This window comes from Henckelia pumila, chromosome 1 (assembly GCF_033568475.1).
Source record: "Henckelia pumila isolate YLH828 chromosome 1, ASM3356847v2, whole genome shotgun sequence".
Lineage (NCBI taxonomy): Eukaryota > Viridiplantae > Streptophyta > Magnoliopsida > Lamiales > Gesneriaceae > Henckelia > Henckelia pumila.
This window is the reverse complement of record NC_133120.1, coordinates 11,622,445-11,635,880: the sequence shown is the minus strand read 5'-3', so window position 1 is coordinate 11,635,880 and position 13,436 is coordinate 11,622,445.

Here is a 13,436-nt window from a genome sequence, read left to right as displayed (position 1 = left end):
CGCCAAAAACTTGACCGCTTTAATCGGTGTGAATAAATTCAACTGGCAAGCGTACCAGGTCAAGTAATAATATAGTGGACAAAGGTCCAAGTGTCGAACCCACAGGGACTGTATAAAAATGATTACCAAAATATATTTATTTCTACCTAATCTAGACTAATTAAAAGGATGATTTCAGATTTTTAACTAACAAATAAAATTGCAAATAAAATTAATAAACTAAAACGGAGCTGGAAAATTTGGATTTAACTCAAATTTGGTAAAAGTTCGATCAAGGACCCACGTAGGTACTAGAAAATTCATGTAACAAGCAGTCGATCTAAGACATCAGACTTAATCTTAATTCACGGGAATTTTCCTAATTTGTTCGAAGGACTATTTCTAGAACAATCACACCTATTCAAATATTGATGAACTAATCTTTCGTAATTCTAATCAAACTTGAATGCATGAATAACTGTGAAAATTCAGTTTACACTCAAACCTCATAATGAAACCGAATTCTATTTCTAGTCAGTTTTACACTATGTTGACTATCAAAGTGATCGAATTCGAGACCTCCTCTGTCGACTTGGAATCGATTAACAAGCAAAAAAATAACTGGCCAAGAAATTTGTAAGACAAATATAAATTCGATAATCAATAAAATCAAATCAAGTCTAAATATCTCAAATAAACAAACGAGTTTTATACATAAATTGTCTGGCCCAATCACGTGGCCTTGATCGAAATAGAAAACTACTCAATAAATAAATTCATGATCAAACAAGGTTTTTAATCATGAAAAGTAAAAATAAAATAAAATAAAGAATAAGAAATCTTCTCCCAAGCGTGTAGCCTAGCCGCCTCTGCGTTGTGTTCTCTCTGCTGCGATCCGGAACCCTTTCTCACGTCTAATCTCCTCTATTTATATGTCTTAAAAAACCCATAGAATAAAGCCCGAAAAATAAGACTTTTTAAATTTCGAAATTTCTGATTTTTTTCTGCTTCCGACATCTCGCTCGAACGAGCACAACCTCCCGCTCGAGTGAGAGACTCTCTGTTCCGAGGAATAAAATTCACGTATCGCTCGCTCGAGCAAGCACAAGCTCTCGCTCGAGCGAGCAAGTTTCTGCCCAAAAAATTAACACACACAGACTTTCTTGCGCAGATCCCTTTCTCCCTTGCGCGTTTGCGCTTATTCCTTGCTTGTTTGCGCCTCTTGTTGTGCAAACGCGCTACAACTCTCACCATCAGCGCAACATTCAACATGCTCCGAGCGAAGATTTTAAAAAATTCATATTTTGATTTCTAGCCGTCGGATTGACTTGAAATTTGGACAGCATCTTCAAAACATCTTGTACTTCATTCTGAATGGTGGAGATCGGATTTGGATTTCTCCAAAAATAAATTTGATTTTTTTTTCAAGGCTGCTCCGTAATTCACTCTTCAAAAATCCAATTTTCTACAAAATTAACCGGAGTAGTGAAATACATACACATTCACTTAAAACACATAAAAATACATAAAAAAAATATGAATGCACATAAAATAGACATAAAAATATCACAAACTAATGCATACAAAATGCACTTATCAGCCAGATTAAAAGCGAAAAATCCGTGTAAATATTAATCAATAAATATAACATAAATAAAAAACCAATCAATCCAAATATGAACAAAAATCGATTGTCTGGCCCTATCGTGGCTTCGGTCAAAGGACAACTACTCCATAATATCAAAATCAAACAAAATTCTAATGTTTGAATTCATGATAAATAAATTAGAAGAAGAATAAAGAAAATCTCAGCGATGGTGCGTGGGTCTTGCTTGTATTGTTCGCTCTTCTCTTCCAAGATTTCTAGCCGTCGTTCCAAAAATTGGCAAAAGTCCTCTCAAAGTTGGGCCGTGTTTCTTTTATATTCCCCTCCAAAAAGCCCTATTTTCGTCCTCCATAATTGTTCAATATTGCCCCAAATAAAAGAGTCCCAAAATTTCTAAATTTTGGCAATATATTTTTTTTTTTCCAAATCCGCGACATGCACGGAGCTTGTGCCATGCTCCTCCGTGTATTTTTGTAAACAATAGTTTGATCCGTGTCCACCTCCAGATGTCTTCTGCCTCGAAATTCTTCATTAAACATATGCACGGAGGTTGCTTCAATTTATGCACGGGTCCGTGCATTAAACTGGGGTGAATCTCTCTTTTTCACAAAATGCACAGACCCTCTTCTAGAAGTGCACGGGTCCGTGCATTTTACTTCCCGAATTCCCTTTCTCAGTTTTTATGATTTTCCTCAACTTCCGGCCAAGTCCAACGTGGTATCGCAATGTTTGACTTTTTCTTTTATATTCAAGTCTTCTCAAGTTTCAATCTAACCTACAAACACAAAAAAGTATAACGATTTATGCATAAAACTAGCAACAAAAAATGCCAGATAAGCACGAATATACGAAAAAATTAAGTGTCTATTATAGACTATAGAATTCGTGCTTATCATTAATCAATTATTATTTTATAAATGACCTTCCTAATTAATGTATCTTAAATACATTACAGAATGTAATTTTCTTAAAATAATAGTTGCTCAGGGCTAGATAACAAAATATCCGACCATCGCTCATTCGTGTGTAGCAAGGTGCCGCGTGTCTAATATTAGTTGGCATCAAATTGTCAACTTTATTATTGGAGATTAATTGGATATTACCGCATGCTTTTTTTAAAAGATTTACTTAAAAAGACAACTATGAATAATCAAATATTTGATATTAATACTGTAAAAAAAAAATTGATATTAATGAATTCTATTTCTCTTAAAAAAAATTATCAAATATTGGAGATTAACTGACTATATTGATTATGTTCCCTTGGTTTTCAGCATGTTGTAATTATCGATAAACTTCTGAGTCAATGAAAATTTCGTTTCACTTAGAAAGGAAAAATCAATTACGAAAATATAATACTGGTATGGGTATTATAATCCCATCCTGATCGGGTGTTCTAACCATTTTTTTTTTAAAATTATGTCTGCTAAAATGCGATTGATTCTTGCTAAAAAAATGTGATATAAGTAAATGGGAAAATAATAATATTTTTAGGTCTCTTAACATTTCCTATTTTGAATTTGGTTGGTAATTTCGGTGCACTAAGTTTGGTACAAATTATCCCTCCACACTAGTTATAGGTATTAATTTAAATTAATGATACCCATGTATTGGTACAATTATGATTCTATCGATCGAGTTCAAGAAATAGGCTCCAGCTGCGTTTTCAAATTGTGACCGTCAATTATCTGGCCTATCAGAATCAACAAACCGTCAAATACCCCAAATTAATTTCTAATATTCATGAATACATGATTAATTCACAATAAATATTGTATGTTCGTGTGCTTGTGTGTGTACGTGTGTAAATAATTGTGTAGCGCTGAATATCGGCGAGTCATTGTGTATTCATTCTCATTACTTAATTCGATCAATTTGAAGGCAATGGCTGGAGTTGGATCAGCCGGTGAGCACATCACTCTCAAAGTGAAAAACAAGGATAGAAACGAGGTGTTGTTCAGGATCAAGAGAAGTGCGCAACTGAAGACGCTTATGAATGGCTACTGCGTGCGTAAATGCTTGGATTTCGACGACAATTGTAGTACTCAAACTCGTGTGTTCCTATTTGATGGTCTCCCTCTCCGAGGAGAGCAAACCCCACACCAGCTGGGGATGGAGGAGGGTGACGAGATACATGCAATGCTGCTGCTGCTTCACCCTACGACGACAGAATATTGGGGAACAACGTCGAAAAAGCCACCATCTGACATGATCACTGTCAAAGTGCAATGCGAGGATGTAGGAGTGGTGTCTTTCAGGATGAACAGAAGCACAAAACTGAAGAAGCTTATGAATCGCTATTGTGAAGTTCAATCATTTGATCACAACTCTTTTTGGGTTCTCGGAGGGGAGGATAACTCCGCGGGAGCTGGTGATGGAAGATGGTGATGAGATACGTGCTTTTGATCTGTTCAAGTAGGGTTGCCAGCTAGTTTTAATCGATGGTGAAAATTAAGCAAATATTCAAATTATGGCCTCATCACCTCATTTAATTTTAAATACTTTCAAACATCTATTTGTATTAGTGGGAATTATGTTCAATGTACGTTTTAAATAATTGTAGATTGTGATCAATTTTGCACTTTCATTAATGTGTACATCAGATAATCGGTGTACGTAGGTATTTTGTAAAAGAAATTATTATCATGGTAAGATCTTAAGTGTAAAATTATTATGGTAATGATATATTTACGTTTGTTTTTGGGATTTTAAAAAAAAAAACTATCTCGGTTTTTCTATACAGACCAAAACCAAACTTTGAAAACATAGTTGATCGAAATTTACAATCTAACAAGATAGTGTACTAAAAACTATTTTCATATGTAGTGAACTAACTTAGATCACCTACTAACTAGCTAGCATTCTTAATTAAGCATGCAATTAGCTTAATAACCAAAATAATCATATGTAGTGATCACCAAGGTGCTGATGAGTATGTATCACCATCTGAGAATCCGACCACGAGGTGGCTCGTACTCGTCTAAATCACCACAGTATAACTCTCTGCCATTGCAATAACTCCCATTGTCAGATAATATAACAGGTGTAGAACTCATGAGCGACCCTACGAGAAACACTATCTCGAAGGAGATACAACTCAACATGTATGTTCACATGCAGTATGTATATAAAGTAGTAAACTAGGTATCATGACACATAAATACAACATAGAAGCATGAATACTCAGTTGCAAATCTCTGTTGGTACTTATCATATCACTAAATATGCTTTAAAAGTCTTAAATGAGCTTGCGGATAATCTTATTTTTTTAACAGGATTTTCGAACCATGCATTCGACTGTAGTAAGTCCTTTGATGTCGATAGCCCTAGATTCAAGTCACAATTTCGCTGCTATTACAAAAGAACCTCAATATCGTTGGGCCCTTACTAGTATAGCTAATTCAATATATAGACTGAATAAACATGGAAATTGTGACTTAAACTGCTGCCTCAGAGCCCTTATTTATATACTTAGTTCGGACGCTTCGAACTCGGGTTCAGACCTTCCGAACTCTACATGCGTGACACATATCTGTGTGTCTAAGTTCGGAAGATCCGAACTCATTTTCGGACCTAATTCCGAACTCTACATGAAACGATCCTAACTCTAAAATTAATAAATAAATATGCGAATTTTTTTTTTTTTTTATACTTACTAAATAAAAGATGTACATATATGCCCATACATATATGCACAGAATAAAAAGATTTAAAAATAAATAAATAAATAAATAAATACTTAAATAAAAATGCATTCTTTAATAAAATAAATATCTGAGTCTACATTTAATTAAAATACTGTCATGAGGAAATAATTAAAAACTGCATGCACTAAAAATATTTAAAGGTAACATTCCAAAACCCAACCACTGAGAAATACTTAAAATAAATGTAACATGCTGACATAAATAAAACATGCAATGTGACTCAGACAACTATCACGGTCACGGGGTCACTGCATGTCCGCTCATACATCCTCGCCTCCGGTGGGTACAACCTCATCCTCAACGTACTCACCTGCACCATACCAGTGTAGTGAGCCTAGAGGCCCAACATGCTAACATAACAAGGGTTTAAAATAATTTAAATCAATTTAATACTAATACATACATATACATGAATGAGCATGCTTAAAATATCATGACATAAACATAACTTAACTTAACTTAAATAACATAATACATAAACATTGTTGAGCAATTAATTTTCTAACATCGCATGGTTGTATCCGTATTGTAACCTTAAATCATACATTAAATGCTGATCAGCGTGGAAACCAACGTACGTGGCGGTGACGAATCACCTCTTAAATTGGCAGTAAACTGCCCTTCAATAGTTCACATATGGGGACGAATCCCCCTTAAATTGTCACACTACTTCAACTTCCAACATAAAATATTTTATTATTGCTCAACCTTGAACATTTAATTATGCATAAAATTATTTCATGAATTCATGCACTTAATTAAATGTGTGTCCTTCATATATATTTAATTTAATTTCTTACTAACATATATATTCAGGACACATGCAAATTTCTCATGGATTGTACTGGACTGCTGGCCCTAACACTCAAGCCCATTTACTTAAATCTGGCCCATTAACATACTTAAGTCCAATAAAATTGTTCTAAGCCCAATTAAAATAATTTAAAGCCCATAAAACATTCTAGGCCCAATAAAAACTTAAACTCGCCCAATTGGCCCAAAAGCCCAAAGACTGGCCCAATAACTTTTATGGGCTCAAAAGCCCATAAAATTAATTGACTAACTTAATTAAAATTTTAAAAGCCCAAATAAAATTATTCGGGAGTCCAAATAATTTTATTTCTAATTAATTGGCCCAAAAACCAATTAATTCATAAAATATTTTAAAAATAAAAAGACTCGAGCCCGGCCCACCAAACCCGGACCCGAACTCACATAACCCGACCCAAGACCCACTGAATTGACCCGGACCCAAGAACCCGACCCGGACCCAGCCCTAACCCTAAACCCGAACTCACCCTCTCCTCTCCTCCTCTGCCGCCGCGTGCAGCAGCCCTTCTAGGGCTGCTGCCGCCCTGCTCCGGCCACCCCTGGCCGGAGCCCCACCGCCCAGACGTAGCCCACGTCTGGGCGGTTCGAACCTAGCCACCGAACCACTCCCATGCAGACCACCAACCATCAGCCGAGCCCCCTTCCCTTAGAACCCTAATCTGCGCACTTGGAGGGCAGTCCGACCTTTGTGGCTTTCCTGGGCTCGTTTGGCTCGAACCACTCGAGCCATTCGAGTCCAGGCCACACCAACACCCCCTTCTAGACCCTCGGCCAGCAGCTAGATACAACCAAGAGTAGAAAACATGAACATGAACAAACAAATCACACGGCCAAACTCGATCTCCACGATAGCCGAAGTAGTTTTCTGAAAATCTTTAAAAGTTGTGATGCATACCTCATACACACACTATAATAACCAATAGGTACAAAAAAATTCAGAAGGAAACATGCCTTCACCGAAAACGAAGAGAAAAACGAGTGTGGGACGATTCCGGGACGACGGGGGCGATGACAACCGAATTGGACCTTCAAAAACCGAGGCTATGGTGTTCTTTCTTGTGGGAAGCCGATGAAGAAGATGATGGAGAAGGGAGGGAGGCGGCTAAGAGGGTAATCGGTTAAGGGTTTGGGGTAGATTAGGTTAGAGTTTTTATTTTAATAAAGATAGGTTTTTAGGATAATTAAAATATATAAATAAGGGTTTTTAAATTCAAAATATATAACTTAAAACTCTAACTAACAATTAAAATCTGATAATAAATTTACAAATCCCGAAATACATAATTAAGGGAATTTTAAAAATACTAAAAAGTCAATATTTTGGCTTATTTTGAATAAAAATGGACTCCTAAAATTATATAAAATTAAATACTTAAAATTTTGAGATAATAAAACTCAAAATAATATTTTAGGGCTCTAAAAAGGCTCATGAAATTAATTGGCTAGAAAGTTGTCATCTCGTCCGTCCACGGTCCGTCTACGCGATAAAATAATTAAAATACTAAAAATCATAAAATCACTAATTATGGGTTAAATGCTTACAAATAAATTAAATCATGCACAAATAATTCACATAATTATTTAACCCATAAATCTAAAATTTAAATAATTAAATATCCTAATTATGCATGCGAATTTACGTATTTAAAATACCGGGTGTTACAATTCTCCCCCCCTTAAATTGAATTTCGTCCTCGAAATTAAAGTACTTACCCGAACAACTCCGGGTAGCGAGTCCTTATGTCTGCCTCGGTCTCCCAAGTAGCTTCCTCCTCTGAGTGATTCAGCCACTGGACTCTGACCATCGGTATGACCCGCGTCCTAAGCCTCCGCTCCTCCCTTGCCAAGATCCGCACTGGCCTCTCCTCATACACTAGATCTGGTGGTAACTGTAAGGGCTCAAAATCCAACACATGCGACGGGTTGGAGACATATCTCCGAAGCATGGATACATGGAAAACGTTGTGCACTGCCGCTAGCCCTGGAGGTAGAGCTAAACGGTAGGCCAACGTGCCAACTCTCTCCAAGATCTCGAATGGCCCTATATACCTCGGATTAAGCTTGCCTCTCCGGCCAAAACGCACTACTCCCTTCATAGGTGACACCTTCAGGAATACGTGATCACCTACAGCGAACTCCAAATCTCGTCGTCTGGCATCTGCATAACTCTTCTGCCGACTCTGAGCAGTCCTCATCCGATCTCAAATCTGAGTCACAATGTCAGCCGTCTGCTGCACAATCTCAGGACCCAATAAAATCCGCTCACCAACCTCATCCCAATGCACAGGAGATCTGCATCTCCTCCCATACAATGCTGCATAAGGAGCCATACCTATAGACGACTGAAAACTGTTGTTATAGGTAAACTCCACTAATGGCAGTCTAGTCTCCCAAGAGCCCCGAAAATCAATGACACAAGCTCTCAGAAGATCCTCGAGAACCTGGATCACCCTCTTAGACTGACCATCTGTCTGGGGATGAAATGTTGTACTGAACAAAAGCCTCGTCCCCAAAGCTGTGTGCAGACTCTTCCAAAACGCAGATGTGAATCTCGGATCTCTGTCTGACACAATAGACATTGGTATGCCATGCAGTCTAACAATCTCTCTGATGTAAAGCTCTGCATACTGTGTCAAAGAATAAGTAGTCCTCACCGGCAAGAAATGAGCTGACTTGGTGAGTCTATCCACAATCACCCAAATCGTTGTGCAACCTCTGGCACTCCTCGGTAAGCCAACCACAAAGTCCATCGTGATATTCTCCCATTTCCATTCCGGAATAGGAAGAGGTCTAAGAAGTCCTGCTGGACGCTGATGCTCTGCCTTGACTTGCTAACAAGTCAAGCACTCTGACACCACTCTCCCGATGTCACTCTTCATCTCGGGCCACCAATACAATAGCTGCAAATCTTTGTACATCTTCGTACTTCCGGGGTGAATGGAGTACGGAGATGTGTGAGTCTCTGCTAAAATCTCAGCTCTCAACTGATCGACGTTCGGTACCCACATCCTACCACGGTACTGAACGATACCATCCTCCACTGTATACAAGAGGTTACCTCTAGCCTCATCTCTCTGTCTCCATCGCTGCAACTCCTCATCAGTAGACTGTCCCTCTCTAATCCGATCTCGCAGAACTGGCTGCACCGTCAACACTGACAAGCTCGGTGCATGACCACTCGAATAACACTCCAAGCCAAATCTCTGAATCTCGCTCTGTAGTGGTAACTGTACGGTCAAACATGATACCACTGACGACTTCTGACTCAAAGCATCGGCCACTACATTAGCTTTACCCGGATGGTAGCTAATGTCACAGTCATAGTCCTTCACCAACTCCAACCATCTGCGCTGTCTCATGTTCAACTCCTTCTGTGTGAAGAAGTACTTGAGACTCTTGTGGTCTGTGAAAATCTTGCACTTCTCGCCATACAGATAGTGCCTCCAGATTTTCAAAGCGAAAACCACTACTGCTAACTCCAAGTTATGCGTCGGATAATTCTGCTCATGAATCTTCAGCTGCCTCGACGCATACGCAATAACCTTACCACACTGCATAAGTACTGCGCCTAAACCCAGTTTAGACGCATCGGTGTACACCACTAACTCCTCGTGTGGTACTGTCATCGCTAACACTGGCGCGGTAGTGAGTGCTTCCTTCAGCTGATCGAAACTCCTCTGACAGTCTGAACTCCAGATAAACTTCGCATTCTTCTTGGTCAAGGAAGTCAAGGGTACTGCAATAGAGGAAAAACCCTTGATGAACTTTCTATAATATCCTGCCAAACCCAAGAAACTGCGAATCTCTGAAGCATTCTTCGGAATACCCCAATTCTGCACTGCCTCAACCTTCGACTGATCAACTGCAATCCCATCTCTCGAAATAATGTGGCCCAGAAATGCCACCTGCTCAAGCCAAAACTTGCACTTGCTAAACTTGGCATACAACCGATGCTCCCTCAAAGTCTGCAAGGCTGTCTGAAGATGCTGTCTATGCTCCTCGATGCTCCTAGAATAGATCAAAATATCATCAATAAAGACTATGATGAACTGATCTAGATACGGCTGAAAGACCCGGTTCATGAGATCCATGAAAACCGCTGGAGCATTGGTCATCCCAAATGGCATCACTAAGAACTCGTAATGCCCATATCGTGTCCTGAAAGCAGTCTTGGACACATCTGCATCTCTAACACGCAACTGATGATAACCAGATCGCAGGTCGATCTTGGAGAACACCGAAGCTCCCTGCAACTGGTCAAATAAATCCTCTATCCTCGGCAGTGGATACTTGTTCTTCACTGTGACCCTGTTGAGCTCTCGGTAATCGATGCACAGTCTCATACTGCCATCCTTCTTCTTCACAAATAACACCGGAGCTCCCCACGAAGAAAAGCTAGGACGAACAAAGCCTTTCTCTAACAACTCCTGAATCTGCTCCTTCAACTCTTTCATCTCGGTAGGAGCAAGTCTGTACGGTGCCTTAGAGATAGGCACGGTGTCTGGCACTAAGTTGATGCTGAACTCCACCTCTCTCACTGGTGGAATTCCGGCAACATCCTCCGGAAAGACATCCGGAAAGTCACGAACCACCTCTATCTCTGATAATGAGCTGCTAGACGGCTCTAAAGTCGTGACAATACTCGCTAGAAACCCCTGGCAACCCCGTCTCAACAACTTCCTCGCCTGAATAAGAGATATCACCTGAGGAATATCACTGCTCTGAGATGCATGAAAAGTGAACGGGTCGCCCACTGTAGGTCTCACTGACACGGATCTCTGACGAAAATCAATCGAAGCTCCATTGACTGTCAACCAGTCCATGCCCAAAATCAAATCGAATCCACTCAATGGAAAAACTACTACATCTGCTCGAATGGAGTGTCCCTGAAGCTCCAACTCCAGTCCTCGAATAACCTTCGAGGTGGAAATAATATGCCCTGACGGCATAGTAACATCATACCCACTGTCACTACTCTCAGGTGTGATGCCTACCCGCCTGATAAACTCCAGGGAGATAAACGAATGCGTAGCCCCTGAATCTAGCAACGCAAACGTGGAGTTGCCTCCAACTAGAATTCTCCCTACACGCAGAAAATTCCCAACAGTTTCATACCACTACTAAATTTTCCCCAACGAGTCACTACAAATGCTTAATTCTAATCACAAGTAAAACATGCTTCCTATTCTAACATGCAGTTAAATAACCCAAATAATAACAAATTCCAAATTAAAGACGAAATTTTTAACCAAAGGAAAATTATTAAAATGTTAGGGGTAAGATATACCGGTGATCAAGGAGGTGTCTGGATCTACCTCCTCGGCCTGCATCACAAACACCCTACCAGCGGTGTTCTTCTTCCTCGGGCAGTTAGCTATCTGATGCCCTGGCTCCCTACAGTGGTAGCAAACTCCTGCTCCCAATAGACAAGGTCCCGAATGCATCTTCTGGCACTTCGGGCAAGTAGGATAAGCTATGGCATTAGGGGCCCCGCCCCTCTGCTGCTGCGGCCTCTGCTGCTGTGGCCTCTGCTGTGGATTCGGGCCCTTAGCCGGCCCTGTATACTGCTTCTTCGCAGGAGGCTGCGAAGATGGTCGCTGATACCCAGCCTGAAACTGCCTCTTCCCTTGCTGCTCTCTCTGAATCTCTCTCCGACCCTCCTCGGAATGCAAGGCTCTACTGACTGCAGACTCATAAGTAAGGACGTTTGCCATGCGAACATCATGCTTGATATCCGCCTTCAAACCCTCCACAAACTGCCTCAACTTCTCTGGTGGACTATCTGAAATCAGAGGTACAAAGTGACAGCCCCTCTCGAACTGCCTCACATACTCAACCACTGTCTTGTCCCCCTGACGGAGACTCATAAACTCACGGATCATGCGACTGCGCACATCCTCAGTGAAGTACTTGGCGTAGAAGATACGCCTAAACTCTGCCCATGTCAGTGTAGGAAGGTGAACTCCTCTGGCTGCACCCTCCCACCAGAGCGCTGCATCACCCCTCAGCATGTACGTCGCACAGTTCACCCTGTCGGTGTCTGTGATCCCCATATAAGCAATGATGGACTCCAGAGAGCGAATCCATCCCTCCGCCACCAAAGGATCGGTGGTACCAACAAACTCCTTGGGTCCCTTCTTCTGGAACCTCTCAGCAACGTCCTCCTCATGGGACAACCTGGGACGAGTAGCCTGCTGCTCTAACAGAGCAGTAATCCCTGCCATCATATTTGCATTGGCCTGCTCCAATGCTGCAATAAAGGGTTCTGCGGAGGTGGAGGTGGAGGTGGAGGTGGAGGTGGAGGTCCCCCACGTCTGTTAACTGGTCTCGGAGGCATTCTGCACCACCACATATTTCTTTACGTAAATCGCCATGCATAACTAAGTTGTTTAAAATTAATGCTAACTTAAATTCTAAAAATTAAATCATGCTATAAACACTTAAAACTTACAGACCGGTAGCGTGGATTTCTGAGCTCGCATAGCAGTAATGACCCCTCCAAGGACCGTGCTCTGATACCAACTGAAACGACCCTAACTCTAAAATTAATAAATAAATATGCGGAAATTATTTTTTTTTTATACTTACTAAATAAAAGATGTACATATATGCCCATACATATATGCACAGAATAAAAAGATTTAAAAATAAATAAATAAATAAATAAATACTTAAATAAAAATGCATTCTTTAATAAAATAAATATCTGAGTCTACATTTAATTAAAATACTGTCATGAGGAAATAATTAAAAACTGCATGCACTAAAAATATTTAAAGGTAACATTCCAAAACCCAACCACTGAGAAATACTTAAAATAAATGTAACATGCTGACATAAATAAAACATGCAATGTGACTCAGACAACTATCACGGTCACGGGGTCACTGCATGTCCGCTCATACATCCTCGCCTCCGGTGGGTACAACATCATCCTCAACGTACTCACCTGCACCATACCAGTGTAGTGAGCCTAGAGGCCCAACATGCTAACATAACAAGGGTTTAAAATAATTTAAATCAATTTAATACTAATACATACATATACATGAATGAGCATGCTTAAAATATCATGACATAACATAACTTAACTTAACTTAAATAACATAATACATAAACATTGTTGAGCAATTAATTTTCTAACATCTCATGGTTGTATCCGTAGTGTAACCCTAAATCATACATTAAATACTGATCAGCGTGGCGGTGACGAATCACCTCTTAAATTGGCAGTAAACTGCCCTTCAATAGTTCACATATGGGGACGAATCCCCCTTAAATTGTCACACTACTTCAACTTCCAACATAAAATA